Below are 15,771 nucleotides of genomic sequence, written 5' to 3'. Positions count from 1 at the left end.
GCATTTCTTTAAAGTTTCTTACTTGACTGATGGTTGGTCCGTAGTTTTTAGTTTCTTGCCAAGAAGTTTCAGTATTTCATTCCAGTTTATATCAACTCTTCTCTTCAAGTATATTTCTTCTGCACCTTTTATGGAATAATTTTTCTTCAAGTATGTTTTCATTTATTGTGGGTTCCGGTGTTGGCCCTGGTCGCCATTATTAAGAACCACGCATGTGAAGATAACGGTTTGCGCAAGTACTTTATTGTTTACCAACACAGGCTCCGGGACCGGAGCGTAAGCTGTACAAGCTGCCTCACGTCACCAGCTGTAACTGTCAAAGCAGGGTGACAGCTGGTGATGCAGAGCACTACGGTGTCCTCGCCGGGAAAACAGGAGAAACATACTACGGTGTCCCTAAGTGGACACAAGGCAATACATAACAGTAAGATACTATTGTTCTTTCATTATATCTCTCCAATGGATTGCATACTTTAAAGCAACAAATACATTCCCAGATAATTTAAGATGTGAGTAACATTGAAAGAGCATTTTGACGGGGCAAGATGGCGGATGCTGGCGTGTCCGAGTGGGAGGCTCTGAGTGCTTCTCGCTGAGCAACGCGCCTGCCCTTACCTGACGGCGTCTTTGTGCGAGATTAAAGGGATTACCGGCATCTGTTCTTACGTTTAATGACGCTCGGCAATGCTGATCGATTGGGTTCGGTTACACCGCCGCCTGCATCTTTGCCGTTGGCGTTCTTTGCGCTCTGGTTCGGAACGCCTTTCAACTGCGGGCAGCAGACGGCAGCGGCTTCCCCCCCGATCTCATTCTGCAGAAATGAGCTTACCAAAAGCAGCCATAAAGGGCCATTCCAAAACTCCGGACTGGTCTGGAGGGACCAGAGGGAAGACACATTCAGCACGCATGGCGCCCAAGAACGCTAGTGCCTCTACCGTGGTTAAAGGTCCCAAGACACGGGCGGCGACTGCCGCAGGAGGTATATTGGTCAGTGTGGAGACGAGTGGGAATGGTTCTGGTCCTGGTACTGGCAGCGGGGTTAATTATGCTATCGATAGCGCCGGTGGAGATGATACTTTGTCTGATACCTCGTCTGCAGCAAATATACAGGGGTCACCATCCCTTTCTGTGTCTTCTATGGGGAAACCAGAGGATGCAGTGAGAACTGCGAAAATTACGGGAATTTTTTAAAACAGAACCCAGCCTAAAGATAGGAACCAACCTGTGACTGTGCCAAATGCAGATACCTTATCAAATATGAATATGAATATGAATGTGTGCTCTACGACTACGGATGGTCAAAGGAATCGTTAAGCAATTAGACTATGCTGTACCCCCCCACCCCCTCTACGCTCTGAGGCGGAAATATGTAGGCATATGGCCCCTGCAAAGGATCTAGACACTTATGTTGCACCTACCGGACCATTCAGAACCGTTACAAGCACTATCACCATGGATTCTAGTATAAATGCTATACAGGTGGGAGCTATACCACACCAGATCATGGGATTAAAACCAGCTGTTGATTCATCAACAAAATTGGGCAACCCAGATAAACCCCATGAAGGCAGAGAGGGCTCAACCATGGCTGCAAAGGTTACAAAGGGAGGGGTAAGAGCTGGATCAAATGAATCAACTGACCATGGGGATGATGTAAACTCCATTGACTCTGCTTGTAATTTTTATTCTATGTCTGATTTGTCTAAAGCCCTTGAGTCCGAGAGTCTGGAGGGGGATTGGCAGGATCATAGAAGTCTGACGAGCTCAGTGCCATTAGAGGATGATGATCCCACACCATTAAGAAGGGAAGAATGGGGTGATGAGCAGAACACTGTTCGAAAAATGACTGAACCTAGCGATGGACCTAACCTACTGTCCAGTAATGTAGTGGAGAATGAAGGATCCCCAATACTGGGCCACCCTGGTGTACCTCCGGTTGAATCTAATAGGGCCAGGGGTGATGATGAAGGATACAAGGAGCCCGAAGTCACCCTAACCACTATCTATCAAGCAATGTTGCAGCATCGGGAGGAGACGAATGCTGAAAACCTGCATACGCAAGGGGCGGTCCGTTAGCTGAAGAATACGGTCTGTCATGTTGTCAAGGCTTGTAACGAAGTGGCTTCCAGAGTAGGGGAGGCAGAAGGTAGAATATCAGCAATAGAGGATGAAATGGTGCAGCATAAAACTGATATCTCATCACTGGTGGCATTGCGTGAAGATATTAACTGGAAATTAATTGATTTGGAGAACAGATCAAGGAGAAATATTCTCCGCGTTTTAGGCGTTCCGGAAGGAAGAGAAGGCAGTAACATTCATCAATTCATCATAGGACTGTTTACTGAAGCCTTCCCTGAGCTGACCCAGTGGCAGTGGGAAACTGAACTTCAAAGGGCTCGTCGATTTCATTTTCGGCGGAAGAATGGTAGAGAGACTACAACTGCTAAGCCTGGAGCAATACTCATCTCTCTAAAGAATTTTTTGTCATGTGAAGCTCTGTATGATTTGGCTAGGCCTGATCGTAAGAGAAAGGGGAAGGGGGTTGAATTCTTGGTTCGTCCTGACTATTGTCAGGCAACAGTGCAGCAGAGATGGCAGCTTCGTCAGCTTATACCTTTATTCCAGGCCAAACGTGCACAGGCATATCTTCTTAATCCCTCAAAATTTAAGAGTATATACAAAGAGAAAACACACTTTTTGATGTCAGAGATTAGTGCCAAGGAGTTCTTGGCCTCTATGTAGGGTAACATAATATTTTTATAGATCCTTTACCTGTTGAGCTGTTTTGGGATGTTTTTCGCTCTGTGTATATACACTGTGTGTTGTCTTTGTTTGTTCATCGTCAAGAGACAGGTGCGACCAGCGAGATGCATCCTGCCTCTTTTTCCATCACCTTAAGGGACTATTCAGTCCCTTTGCCTCTTTTGGGTGGGTGTTGGGGTGGGTGAGGGTTGGTTGAGGGGGGCAAGAAAGAGCAAAGTCGTTTTTTTATGTAAGGAAAAATTGGAATCTGTTAGGTAAATGTAATGGTCTTCTCACTGCATATGCTGATATATGTGTCTTAACTAGAAATGAGCCAAGAAAATGTAATACTTATTTTTTGTCAGCCCTCGGAAATTATCTGGTGGTTGATAATGGTTAAATTAAGGATTTGTTCATGGAACATTTGTGGGTTGAATGACAAAAAGAAAAGAGGGATAGCGGCCCAAATCCTCTACTCTATGAAGCTGGATGTATTGTGTTTACAAGAAACACATCTATCCTGGAACAATAGGCACTGGTTGAGAGATTTAGGTATGGACAACTCCCTGACCACTGCGGAACACCTGCACTTCCAGATCCACACCGACCCAAACACCACCCTCAGAGGCACCCTGATCTACCGACCCCCGGGACCACGCACACAATTCAGCGAGGACATCGCCGACTTCGTCAGCCCGCATGCCCTACCCTCCGCTGACTACATCCTCCTGGAGGACCTTAACTTCCACCTGGAGAACAACAACGACCGCAACACCAGCACCCTGCTCGACAACCTCGCCAATCTTGGACTCAAGCAGCTGGTGTCCACCCCCACCCACCTCGCCGGACACACACTCGACGCAGTCTTCTCCTCCAGCACAGACATCGACTTCAGCCACGCCACAGAGCTGCAATGGACGGACCACAGCTGCGTCCACTTCACCTTCAAGAGAACGAAGACCCACCACCACCAGCAACAGGCCGCCCGCAGAAGCTGGAACAAGATCACAGCAGACCAGCTCGCCACCTCCCTGAGCCAGCACCCTCCTGCCAGCTCCGCGAACCCCAGCCAGGCCGCCGACAACTTCACGAAGTGGATCAGCACCTGCGTGGACGAACTCGCCCCGCTGAGGACCCCGCCCAACAGACCCGGCAGCAAGAAAGCCCCGTGGTTCACCGACGAACTCAAGAGCTCCAAGAAGAACTGCCGAGCCCTCGAGAAAGTCTGGAGAAGGGAACCCACACCGGACAACAGGACCACCTTCAAGCTGGCCACCCGGAAGCACCACCAGCTGATCCGCGCCGCCAAGAAAACTGCATTCAAGGACCGGCTGGACAACGCACACAACTGCAAAGAACTCTTCAACATCGTGAAAGAGCTATCCAACCCCAGCGCAGGAAACAACGACATCACCCCATCGCAAGACCTCTGCAACTCCCTCGCCTCATACTTCCACAACAAGATCGCGGACATACACAACAGCTTCATCAACCAACCAACGCACACCAAGACTGAACAACTACCCCCCACCACCACCCTCCACGCCTGGACCCCGATCAGCACCGAAGACACCATCCGCACGATGAACTCCATCCACTCCGGATCACCGACCGACCCCTGCCCTCACCACGTCTTCAACAAGGCCGACGCTGTCATCGCACCTCACCTGCGAGACATCATCAACACATCCTTCGACACCGCCGCCTTCCCTGAGAGCTGGAAGCACGCCGAACTCAGCGCTCTACTCAAGAAACCCACAGCGGACCCCACCGAACTCAAGAATTACCGCCCCATCTCGCTCCTACCGTTTCCAGCCAAAGTCATCGAGAAGACCGTCAACAAGCAGATGGCCGCCTTCCTCGAGACGAATGGATCCCTCGACCCCTCACAGTCCGGCTTCCGAGCCAATCACAGCACCGAGACCGCCCTCATAGCCGCCACCGATGACATCCGAGCCCTGATGGACAACGGAGAAACAGTGGCCCTCATCCTCCTAGACCTCTCCGCGGCATTCGACACTGTCTGCCACCGCACCCTAGTACAGCGCCTCAGCAACGTCGGAATCCAGGACAAGGCGCTGGAATGGATCATCTCCTTCCTCGACGGAAGAACACAGAGAGTCCGCCTACCACCGTACAAGTCAGAGGCCACCGAAGTCATCTGCGGCGTCCCCCAAGGATCCTCACTGAGCCCCACCCTCTTCAACGTCTACATGAGCCCCCTCACGGCCATCGCACGCCAACACAACCTCAGCATAATCTCCTACGCCGACGACACCCAGCTGATCCTCTCCCTGACCAACGACCCCGCCGCCGCCAGAGCCAACCTGCACGAAGGGATGAAAGAGGTAGCCGAGTGGATGACGACCAGCCGCCTGAAACTGAACTCGGACAAGACGGAGGTCCTCATCCTGGGCTCTTCACCCTCCGCCTGGGACGACTCCTGGTGGCCCCCCGCCCTGGGCACCGCACCCAAACCGACAGACCATGCACGCAACCTGGGCTTCATCCTGGACTCCTCCCTCTCCATGACCAGGCAAGTCAACAACGTCTCCTCGGCGTGCTTCAACATCCTACGCATGCTACGGAAGATCTTCTGGTGGATCCCCACCGAGACCAGGAAGACCGTCACCCAGGCCCTCGTCACTAGCCGACTGGACTACGGCAACGCCCTCTACGCCGGTACCACCGCCAAGCTCCAGAAGAGACTCCAGCGGATCCAGAACGCCTCAGCCAGACTCATCCTCGACATCCCACGAACCAGCCACATCTCCGGACATCTGAGAGACCTTCACTGGCTCCCCGTCAACAAAAGAATCACCTTCCGCCTCCTCACCCACGCACACAAAGCCCTACACGACCAAGGCCCAAGCTACCTCAACAGCCGAATCAACTTCTACGCTCCCAAACGCCACCTCCGATCAGCCAACCACGCCCTCGCCGCCGTCCCCCGCATCCGAAGAGCGACTACAGGAGGAAGGTCCTTCTCCTACCTGGCCGCCAAGACCTGGAACTCCCTCCCGACCGACCTGCGCCTGACCCAAGACCATCTCTCCTTCAGGAAGAAGCTGAAGACCTGGCTGTTCGAGCAGTAGCGGCACCCCCCCTCCCCCAGCGCCTTGAGACCCTACGGGTATGTAGTGCGCTCTATAAATGTCATTGATTGATTGATTGATTGAAGTTGTGGGGTGCACGCGACAAGGAACAACTACAAGAGGTGTTGCAATTATGAAAAGACGGGGTAGGGGGACCTGTAAACCGCTAAAAGTTGACTCGTATGGTCGCAGGGTGATCGGTGAGATGTCTTTTGAAGGTTCTTCCTGGACTATTTGTGCTGTTTACGGTCCTAATTTAGATGACCCTGAGATGTTGAATCACCTCAGCATTGAGCTTGCTGGATGGCCCTCCCCTTTAATACTATGTGGAGATTTTAATTTGCATTTGGATATTTATTTATTTATTTATTTATTTTTTTAACTTGTAAGGCGCAACAGCTACCCAAAAAGGGTTTCCCGGATAAAAAGTATGACATAACTAGTGACTCTTTGTATCAAGGTAGGAAAAAGAAAGTTTACAAAGCTATGAGAGGGCTAATCAAAGAGTTGGGTTTAGTAGATGTAGGCTATGCCAAACGTTCAGGCTCTCCCAGCTATACCTTTTTTTCTGCGCCGCATCAGAAATTTGCTCGTTTAGATAATTTTTTTATCACTACTGGCTATGTTAAGGATCCTAGTTATGATGTTCTTCCCAAAACAATATCGGACCGTAACCCGATCACCTTAGGATTCAAAGTAAATTTTAGCCCTCCCAATCGGACCTGGATATTTGAGCGGAAATTACTAGCTGATCCACCATATATGGAACATATGGGGAGGTGGATTCCTGATTTCTTTAATTTTAATCGAGGATCCGCACCCGCAGGTGTAGTCTGGGACGGTTTTAAATCGGGGGTACGGGGAGAGACGTCTTATTCAATTAATAAACAGCGGAAAACTCGGGAGATATTGGCAGCTGAACTCAAGTAACTGCAGGAATTTGAATCCAAACTAATGACAGCCGTTACCTTAGGTCAAAATATAGAACAAATTTCGATGGAGCTGGCTGTTCAAAAGTCGAGGCTTTATGAAACTTTTGCTAGTAAACTAGCTGCACAAATAGCAGTTCATCGCTCGCAAGTTTACGAGGTGGGAGAAAATACTGGTAAAATTTTAGCCAAAACGATCCGACAAAGAGAGGTAGCTAACTATGATATATGATATGATATAGTACTTTTCTAACGCGCGCAACTACTCAAGAGTGTCCTGGCGCGGGTGAATTGGAGCAGATGAAAGGAAAGTTAGGTAGACTGGCTAAACAGATGCGTTTTAAGCAGTTTTTTGAAGAGATGAAACTCCTGTGTCGACTGTGTTAATAGTATTCAGGATGAGACAGGGCAAATTCATGAAAAAGCTGATGAAGTTTGGGAAGTCTTCCGTCAATACTACAGCAAACGTTATAAGGAAGACATAATTGGCTATACCTCCGATTCATTTCTGGATTTCAGTGCTAGCAGTGGAATATCTATTTTAAATTTAGAACAGGTTGCAGACCTAGAGAGAGATATTACATGGGAAGAAATTGAAGCTGCTATTCTTTCACTTGCTTTAGGCAAGGCAGTAGGTCCAGATGGTATCCCACTGGAGTTCTTTAGGATGTTTCGGCACTTATTTAAAGGAAGATATGATGCTAGCCTATTTGGAAGCACAGAAGGGTAAGGCCCCGGTATCTTGACGGCATTCGATGATAATAGCTTTCTTGAAGAAAGACAAACCACCTTTGTTGCCTGCCTCTTATCGGCCCATATCATTAGTTAATGCTGATAGCAAGATTTATTCAAAATTTTTAGCTTCACCGATATCTGGTATAATTCCATCTATTGTGTTCCAATTTCAACACGGTTTTATCCCGAACCGTGATACCACAGTTCATGTATGCCGTCTTATTGCTCTTGTGTATTGGGCACTGGCAACTGAGACCACAATGGGTGTTACCCTGTTGGATGCCAAAAAGGCATTCAACAGGTTCGCCTGGCCATATCTGTGGGACCTTCTACATCAGAAGGGTTTTGGTCGAAAAATATTCTTGGCCTTGAAGGCTCTTTATCTTTCCCCAACAGCTTCTATTAGGTTGCTTGGACAGGAATCTGCCCCCTTTCTTATCTTTCGTGGAACACGGCAAGGGTGTCCGTGTTCCCCGCTTCTATTCGCCTTATATATTGATTTGTTTCTGAATAAGCTGAATTATTCTGAAAAAATTAAACCGGTTCAAGTTTTCCACGGAGACTATAGAGCTCTCGCTTACGTGGATGATATTGTTGTGGTAACTACGGATATCGTTCATGCGGTCCCAGCGATAGAGGAACTAGGAGCTCAGTTTGGTTCTTTTTCCGGACACAAGCTGAATATTTCCAAGACTCACATTTTTCATTTTGGTCAGGACCCATCGGTGCATATTAAGACGGTGGCAGAAGTTACCTAGTTAGGTATTAAAATATCACTGCCTCTTTCTAATATTCCTGATCTAAATGTAGATATGGTTCTGAAAAAAGCTAATACAATGTTGGAGAGAATAGACCATCTTCATCTATCCTTTTATGGGCGCGCTAATGTTTTAAAAATGATGGTACTACCCAAGCTACTTTATATGTTCCGTACTATACCGCTTGAGTTCCCCCTTAGTTGCTTTAAGCAGTTAGAAAGGATGTCAGCAAGATTTTTGTGGAGTTATAGGCATCAAAGACGGGCATATAAAAAGATGATATTACCGAAAGATCAGGGTGGTTGGGGTATACCGCACGTTTCATTTTATTATTTAGCGTCTGTCTTGCAGTTTATCAGCCCATTGGTGATTGGTAATAGGGCTCGTATTCTGCCATGCCACTCTCTTTCTATTTATGAATTTGGACTTGGGGAGGGATGTAGGGGCTGCTTAGTGAAAATTATTGATCCCAGTTATTTAAAAAAAACTAAATTTAAGATTTTGAAGTCAGTCTATATCGTATGGAGATTTATTAAACGCCAGCTGGGTGTGTCAAAGATTATAGCCTTATAGCCCGCCGTAGCAGGCAATACCGGCTATTAAAGGCCCACTGAATCGTTAAAGGCCCGAGCCGAAGGCGAGGGACTTTAACGAAACAGCGGGACTTTAATAGCCTTATAGCCCTGCTACGAAGGGCTATAAGGCTATTAGAACATTCTGCCACTAGAGGGCAGAATGTTCTAACAAATTAAACAAAGGGTTCTCGAAGCTCGAGGGGAAATAAATCCCCTCGAACTTCGAGAAGCCTTTGTAGAACATTGGAATGTTGCTCTGCGGGCCTTTACCGGCCCTTAGAAGCAGGGAGCACTCCATTGTCTGCAATGGAGCTCCCAACATTCCAATGTTCTAATATTGTTTATACACCTTTGGCAGCACCAGATATTCTTCCATCAATATTTCGAGACTCTGTTATAAACAGAAGGCGCTTTCATGGAATTCAGTATATGGATGATTTACTGCAAGACGGACACTTGGTTCCTTTTTCTGAGCTCCAAAACAAATATGGGCTGCCAAAACGTGACTTCTTTAAATTCTTACAGGTTAGTAGCTTTATGCATTCTTTGGGACCCCAGGGAGAATCCTAATTGAGGAGAATCCCACTTATTGAGAGCATGTTCAGAAAAACACCACTAGGCCAATTCTATGTATTACTGATTACATCACTTCCTGATGATTTAGAGTACCATCAAAACAGATGGGCAACAAAGTTGGATATTAATACAGTTAATATGGAGGAATCAATAAGTTTAGCAAATAGGGTTCTGCTGACTGGGAGAATGCGCACCCAACATTACATGGCTCTTTATGATTTGTATTACATGCCTGGCAAGATAGCTAAATGGGGAACAACTGTTGGGACAGCGTGTAGTAGATGTGGCAAAGTGGCCGCTGATGCCGTGCACATGCTTTTTTCTTGTCCAAAATTAGCTTCCATTGAACAATTTTTGGGACTTCTATTGGGTACGCCGGTAACTATAACTGGGGAATTGGTTATGTTAGGTGTAACATCAGATGATCGTTCTAATGTATGGTCTGAGTACAGAAAAAGTTTTGTTTTTATTTGTATGGCACTAGTGCGAGCATGTGTCACGCATGATTGGATAATCCCCGATCCTCCACTTTTTACTACTTGGCGTGCTCATCTTCTAGCAATGTATAACCTTGAATTGGCTTTATACAGGACCAAGGGTCGGAAAAAGAGGACTACTGGCATTAAGATTTGGGCTCCAGTCACGGGCTGGATCTAATGGGAAATTGTTTTGGCTTGTTATTTCTTGTTTTCTCTTTTTGTTATATCTGCAGGTTAATGTGTTTTTCTTTTCTTCTTTTCTCATATAATAATTATGTTGTTTACTGCCTTTCTTGCATAAAATATGTTGAAAAACTCAATGAAAAAAAATAAAAAGATGTGAGTAGGCAGTTGTACATATCTGCTTTGCTGATCAAAAAATAAATAATAGTTAATAATAATTAGTAAAAAGATCATGGTGACTGTGTTTGTATTGATTTCCTGCAGCCTTCTGATTTGCAATAGTCTTCTCCTCAGCTGTATAGTTGATAAATGCCTCCAACCATACTTCGAACTGCATTATTTGGCCATTGTAGGGCAATAGCAAAGCAACATAAACACATTTTGAGTTTTTATAGTTAAGTTTGCACTCTCTTCACAATACCTAATAATAATAATCCACTTTGAATCAACCTGCACCCTTTGATGTTGGATTACTTCTAGGAAACTCTTACCAAAAGTGTTGTAAAGGCAGACATTCTGAGTACTTATGTAGATGACCAGTTGCATATGTTTGTCATATTCAATCATGTGTATTTTCCCTAAAATTACTTTTTCGCCAGGTCTAAAGAAATGGAACATTGAAATGTTAAGGCAGTCGAGAAGTCAAAAAATGTTTAATCGCATGATACCATTCCTCCCCAGTAAAATTGATATTCTTTGATATTCTCTGTTGCCTGGAGAATTAAATCCGCTTCTCTGTCCATTATTGTTCAATAACATGTTGCTATTCATTTTTCATTACTTTTTTTGTACTAAGTTCTATCAACCACTCTTACTTACTCAATGGTTTAAATAAATGAAGGATCTGGAAGTACTGAAAAACATTGTAAAAAAGGCATTTTCAAAATGATTTTAAAGTGTCAGCTGCATTGATAGGGTGATCAATACTATTGATATTCAACAACTTCTGAACAGATATTGATGATATTTAGAATTTGTGTTAGAACCTTAGATTTCTCAGGATCAGGGTTTTCATATTATTTGTGGTATATTGCACTTATGACAAAAATACTTCCAAATGTGACAAAGAATCATCAGGAGTGTTAGTCGTTTAAAGTTTTCTAGGTGAGACAAACCTATACTCAAACCTATTTGTTTATTTTAAAAATATGAGATTTCCAAACATTGAGCTTTGAGTAAGTGGCTGTAGAAGAATGACTTTATTGTATAGTTAATAAAAACCATTACAAATTTTAAAATAAATAAAAATAAATTAATAGCATCGGTTTAGAGCTGGTCAATATGCAATCATAGCAGTCTTAAAAAACAACATTTTATCAAAGAATGTTCAGTGCCTAATCAATTTGATTCTAGAGTGTCCATTAACTGGTAGTTGAACGGGAATTTGACTCATCTTCCTTCACTGTATTCACTGACTGGCAAGGAAAAATGGCAGGTGCAATTTCTAGCATGTCAGTGAGATGTAGAGGTTATTTACTCTCAGATTAACCGCATAATCTCAATTTTCAGCTTTGTGCAGTGACACCCCTTTTGCTCTCAAACATCATGACAAAATTAACTGATTTGCAAATAAATTGTGGATCTGCTGCACACAGTACTTTCATAACAGCGGAACAACAAGTACGTATTCCATGTTCGATAAATTTTGCCTTTAGCCAGTGCCGTCGTTCCTGATCCAGTGCAGGACAGATGCAGAGTAGATGGATAAAGTCTTGTTTTGCGTTGCCACATAGATCACACTCCTTGGTGTCAGGGGTCATCCAGTCCGGTTTGTCTGCGTTTGTCGGCAGATTACCCATCCTTAAATTGAGGTATTTCGATTTGACATATGCCGAAAATGAAAACCCCAGATAGGCTGCGGGTTTGAGTACACTGTATGATTGAATTAACATCCAAGCATGTCTTCGGTGACTAAAAATTGACTTATCGTTAACCAGAGAATGCCTATTTGCAGCTTTTTTTACAACCAGCTTAAATGATGATACCGGTAGCTTGGTTTGCCACAAACATGCAAGTTCCGTAGTTTCGAGGGACAGTTTTAAATACTTGGCGTACTGAGAGTTGGGATTATTTAGCATAGCTTCCCACGTGGCAAGGTTGATTTCTGTTTCTCTGTTCATCCATATGTCATACCAGAATTTAATGGTCTCATACTTTTTTTGCAGTTCTTGAAATTGTAGGCCAAACTCCAGTCGGACCTGCGAAGGTGAGGCATTGGGTGGTAAACTGAATACCCGCTTATAGACTCTAATTTGAATCTTGTCAAGAAGCTGTGCACTTCTGCCATGATGTAGCACACTGCCGTAGCCTATTGTAGGGAGTAACTTGGCCTTAATGACTGTCAGAAGGGGATTGAAAAAAGGGCCTTTTAGCTGCTTGGTAATACTATTAAATGCATGTAACAGGGCTGTTCCCTTTTTTTCGATGACATCGGAGTGCAGAGAAAAGTTGAGGCGTCTGTCCAGCTGTACTCCCAAGTATTTATAATTGTCCACAACTTCCAGTTTCTTATTGTCTATAGTAAAGACTGGCTGTATGTTACGCCGACGAGTCATTATCATGATCTTTGTTTTCTGGCTATTTATTTCAAGAAGATTGCATTTTGTGTACTCTCCCAGTTCATGCAGGAGGCGCTGTAGTCCTATTTTTGTCTGACTTAGGAGCACCACGTCATCGGCATAGGAGAGATGTGTCAGCCTTAATGTTCCTAGCCTCGGCGGGTGGGCATTAATCCCATCCAACCTTGTGGTTAGGTCTGCCATGAACAGATTAAAAAGGTGGGGGGCCAGGACGCAGCCCTGCTTTAATCCGTCATATGTGTTGATCTTCCGTGTTAGACAATGGCCATTAGCAATTTTTACCTGCATCCAGGTGTTTGTGTATAATTCCATTATGGGATTTAAAATTGTGTCCGGCAGGCCCTGCAGTTTTAACTTGCGCCAGAGTAACTGACGGCTGACACGGTCGAAAGCCGCCTTAAAGTCTACAAAGCAGGAATACAATGCTTGATGGTTTTGCATACTTTTTTCGGCGATTAAACTTAATGCCATGGCATTAGCCATGGTGCCTGTACCTCTACGAAACCCGGTCTGACTTACCGGAATTTTCCTATTATCCTCAGACCATTTAAGAAGGTCGATTAGCACCAAGGATGCATAGTATTTTGCTTCTGCATCGATAAGTGCTATCAGACGGTAATTAGATGGATTTTTACGGTCTCCTCCTTTGTAGATTGGGTTTATGATCGCCCCTCGCCAGCTATCTGGGAGCCGACTCGTGTTATTTATTGACCTGAATAGGATGGTTAACTTGCGTGCCCAATATTGAGGGTCCTCCTTGTAAATAGCCTGAGGGACTCCATTTGGTCCCGGTGCACAGTCTTGTCTGCTTTTCTTAATTATTTGCAATGTTTCAAATTCCGCATGTGAAATGAATGTTTGATCGCCACGTAGCTGATTGGCATTACAGTTGTTAAATTTTAGAGGGACAGAGGTCTTCAGTTCCACTGTTTTTAGTATGCTATGAGTTACGGTTGTGGATGGATTCACTGAAAAAGTATCAAGTAGATGTTGAGTCCATGCCTTTTCCGTGACACAAGTCATGCTTATTGTTTTACCTGATCTACTTAATGAGTTTACTTGTGACCAAAATGCTCTGAAATCAGATTTTTTTTATGTTATATAATAACTTAGTCCAAAAGTCAGTCACTTGGGTTTTTTTTTCAATCCAGATTTGTTTTTTATATTGTTTCCTGATTAATCGGACTGTTTGCCAAATGGGTGAATGTGAACTGCGACCCTTTGCTTGCCGCATAGATTTCCGCAGACGTCTCCTTAAGAATAGTATGGTCTTGCTGAGTTGACCATGTTTCTTTTGGTTGGATTTCTTTCTCAAACTGGCCCCAGTTTTTGGTAGTTTCTTCAAAAAGGCAGTCCATGTTTCTACACACAGGTCACTTTCTTTGGTTATGATTTGAAGTAAGTTTTTAGCGTCTTTGGCTATTTGTGGTAATGAACTAGTCGTCCATCTTAAACGCTTCAGATCAATTGTTGTTGTTTCTCCAGCTGTTGTTCGGGCTTTTAAATGTTTGGTCGGTGCCAGGTTAATCTCAATATGCTGCATTGAGTGGTCACTATCCACTGAGCATTGAATATGGAAGTTTTTGATTAACCCCAATAGGGGAAGCGAGACGATGGTATAGTCCAGAATTGTACTTGTACTTGGGCCTATATGGGTGATTGAGGGGGGTTTCTCCTGTTTGACTCTTCCATTTAATACACGCAACTCCTGATTTTCCAAAGCCCACAACAACTGTTTTCCGACATGGTCGGTCTTCTTGGCTGGCGGGATCTCTTGTGTTTCAACCGCCCAAAGTTCGTTGGCTGCCATAATATTCTCTTCCTCTTCTGGGAGCTGCATAAGATTGACGTTGAAATCGCCCGTCAGGATTATCTCCCATTCTGGATGTTCAAGACGGAAACCTGATATTACATTGTTCATGGCATGAAATAATTGTTTTATTAACTTCATTTTTGGATGGGCGTATATATTTATTAGTATGATGGTTCCGATGCCAGCCTGAGATGCCCTCTCAATTTTGATTATTTGCATGTCTGCTTTGGAGGCTGCCAGTTGGGAGGCCTCGATGTTTAGTGCAGTACTTATATAAATTGACAGACCTCCCTTTGCTCGACCATAGCGTTGAGTGTGAATTGCACTAACATGAAAACTGATTCTACCAGGTACGTCAATTGGCTCTGTTAGCCACGTTTCCTGCAGGGCAATGATATCATAAATATTCCAGGTATCCATTTTGAGTAAGTGGTTTGATGTGTTTCTGTCACTATAATCCTCCTTTCTTGATTGATAGGATTAGCATTTTCCAGTAAGCTTTACTTGTTTATTTGTCCACTTACATTTTGAGAAACATTGTTCCAATTCTTTGAAACAAGTGTTCAGGTATATAGTTGGTGCATGTTGGAAGATATATGATAGTTATGAGAAATATGTACTTTTATATAGTTGTTTTTATATAATATAGACAGATTGTTTCATCTTGATCAACTTGTTTCAGAATCTCTTTTAAAACTAGAGACTAAGCTAATAGATTTTTGATAGATTATTGAAATTGTTTAATCCAAAATACATTATAAATTCCTTTCTCGTATTCTGGGTGACCTTAAAAGTGAATTGCTAAGAAATACATTTTATTCTGGTTGAATTTATTTATTGAGATGTTGAGATGTTTCTGAAATTGCAGTAATATTAAAAAACCCTTTCACTGAAGACCTTGAAAGTGATGCAACAATAGCTAGATCATCTGCATAGTTTCACTTGTGGACCTGTTACCCTGTTTAGAATATTTAAATATAGTCTAATAAATAATCTAGTAGTTAAATCTAAAAGGCAAATAGTCTGGGTGAGAGTGGGTAGTCTTGTTGTGTTATTTGGCAAACCGCTATTTGTTTTGTGGTGGTTTAGTTCAATATATACTCCTTATGTCATACTCCGAAATTATATCTTCATAATGCCTCACATAAATATTGTCATCTCATCCTACCAAAGGTTTTTTGGGGGGGGGTGACTGTAATGAATGACATTTGTTTATTTCATATGTCAAATTGTATTTGTTTCAGTTAAAAATAAGCTGTATAAATAGAGCATATCATGAAAATATTTACATTAGAAATATGTATGGA

The 15,771-nt window shown here is 43.9% G+C and overlaps 1 protein-coding gene across 1 annotated transcript in view; it reads left to right on the top strand.

Moving 5' to 3' along the window:
- The window catches only part of LOC144790964 (cytochrome P450 2J5-like), a 466,984-nt gene that overhangs the window by 118,414 nt on the left and 332,799 nt on the right, over window positions 1-15,771 (top strand). The window lies entirely within an intron of this gene.

The sequence above is a fragment of the Lissotriton helveticus genome, chromosome 11 (assembly GCF_964261635.1).
Source record: "Lissotriton helveticus chromosome 11, aLisHel1.1, whole genome shotgun sequence".
Taxonomy (NCBI): domain Eukaryota; kingdom Metazoa; phylum Chordata; class Amphibia; order Caudata; family Salamandridae; genus Lissotriton; species Lissotriton helveticus.
Note: the sequence above shows the minus strand (reverse complement) of the source record. Positions and strands in the feature narration are given on the sequence as shown.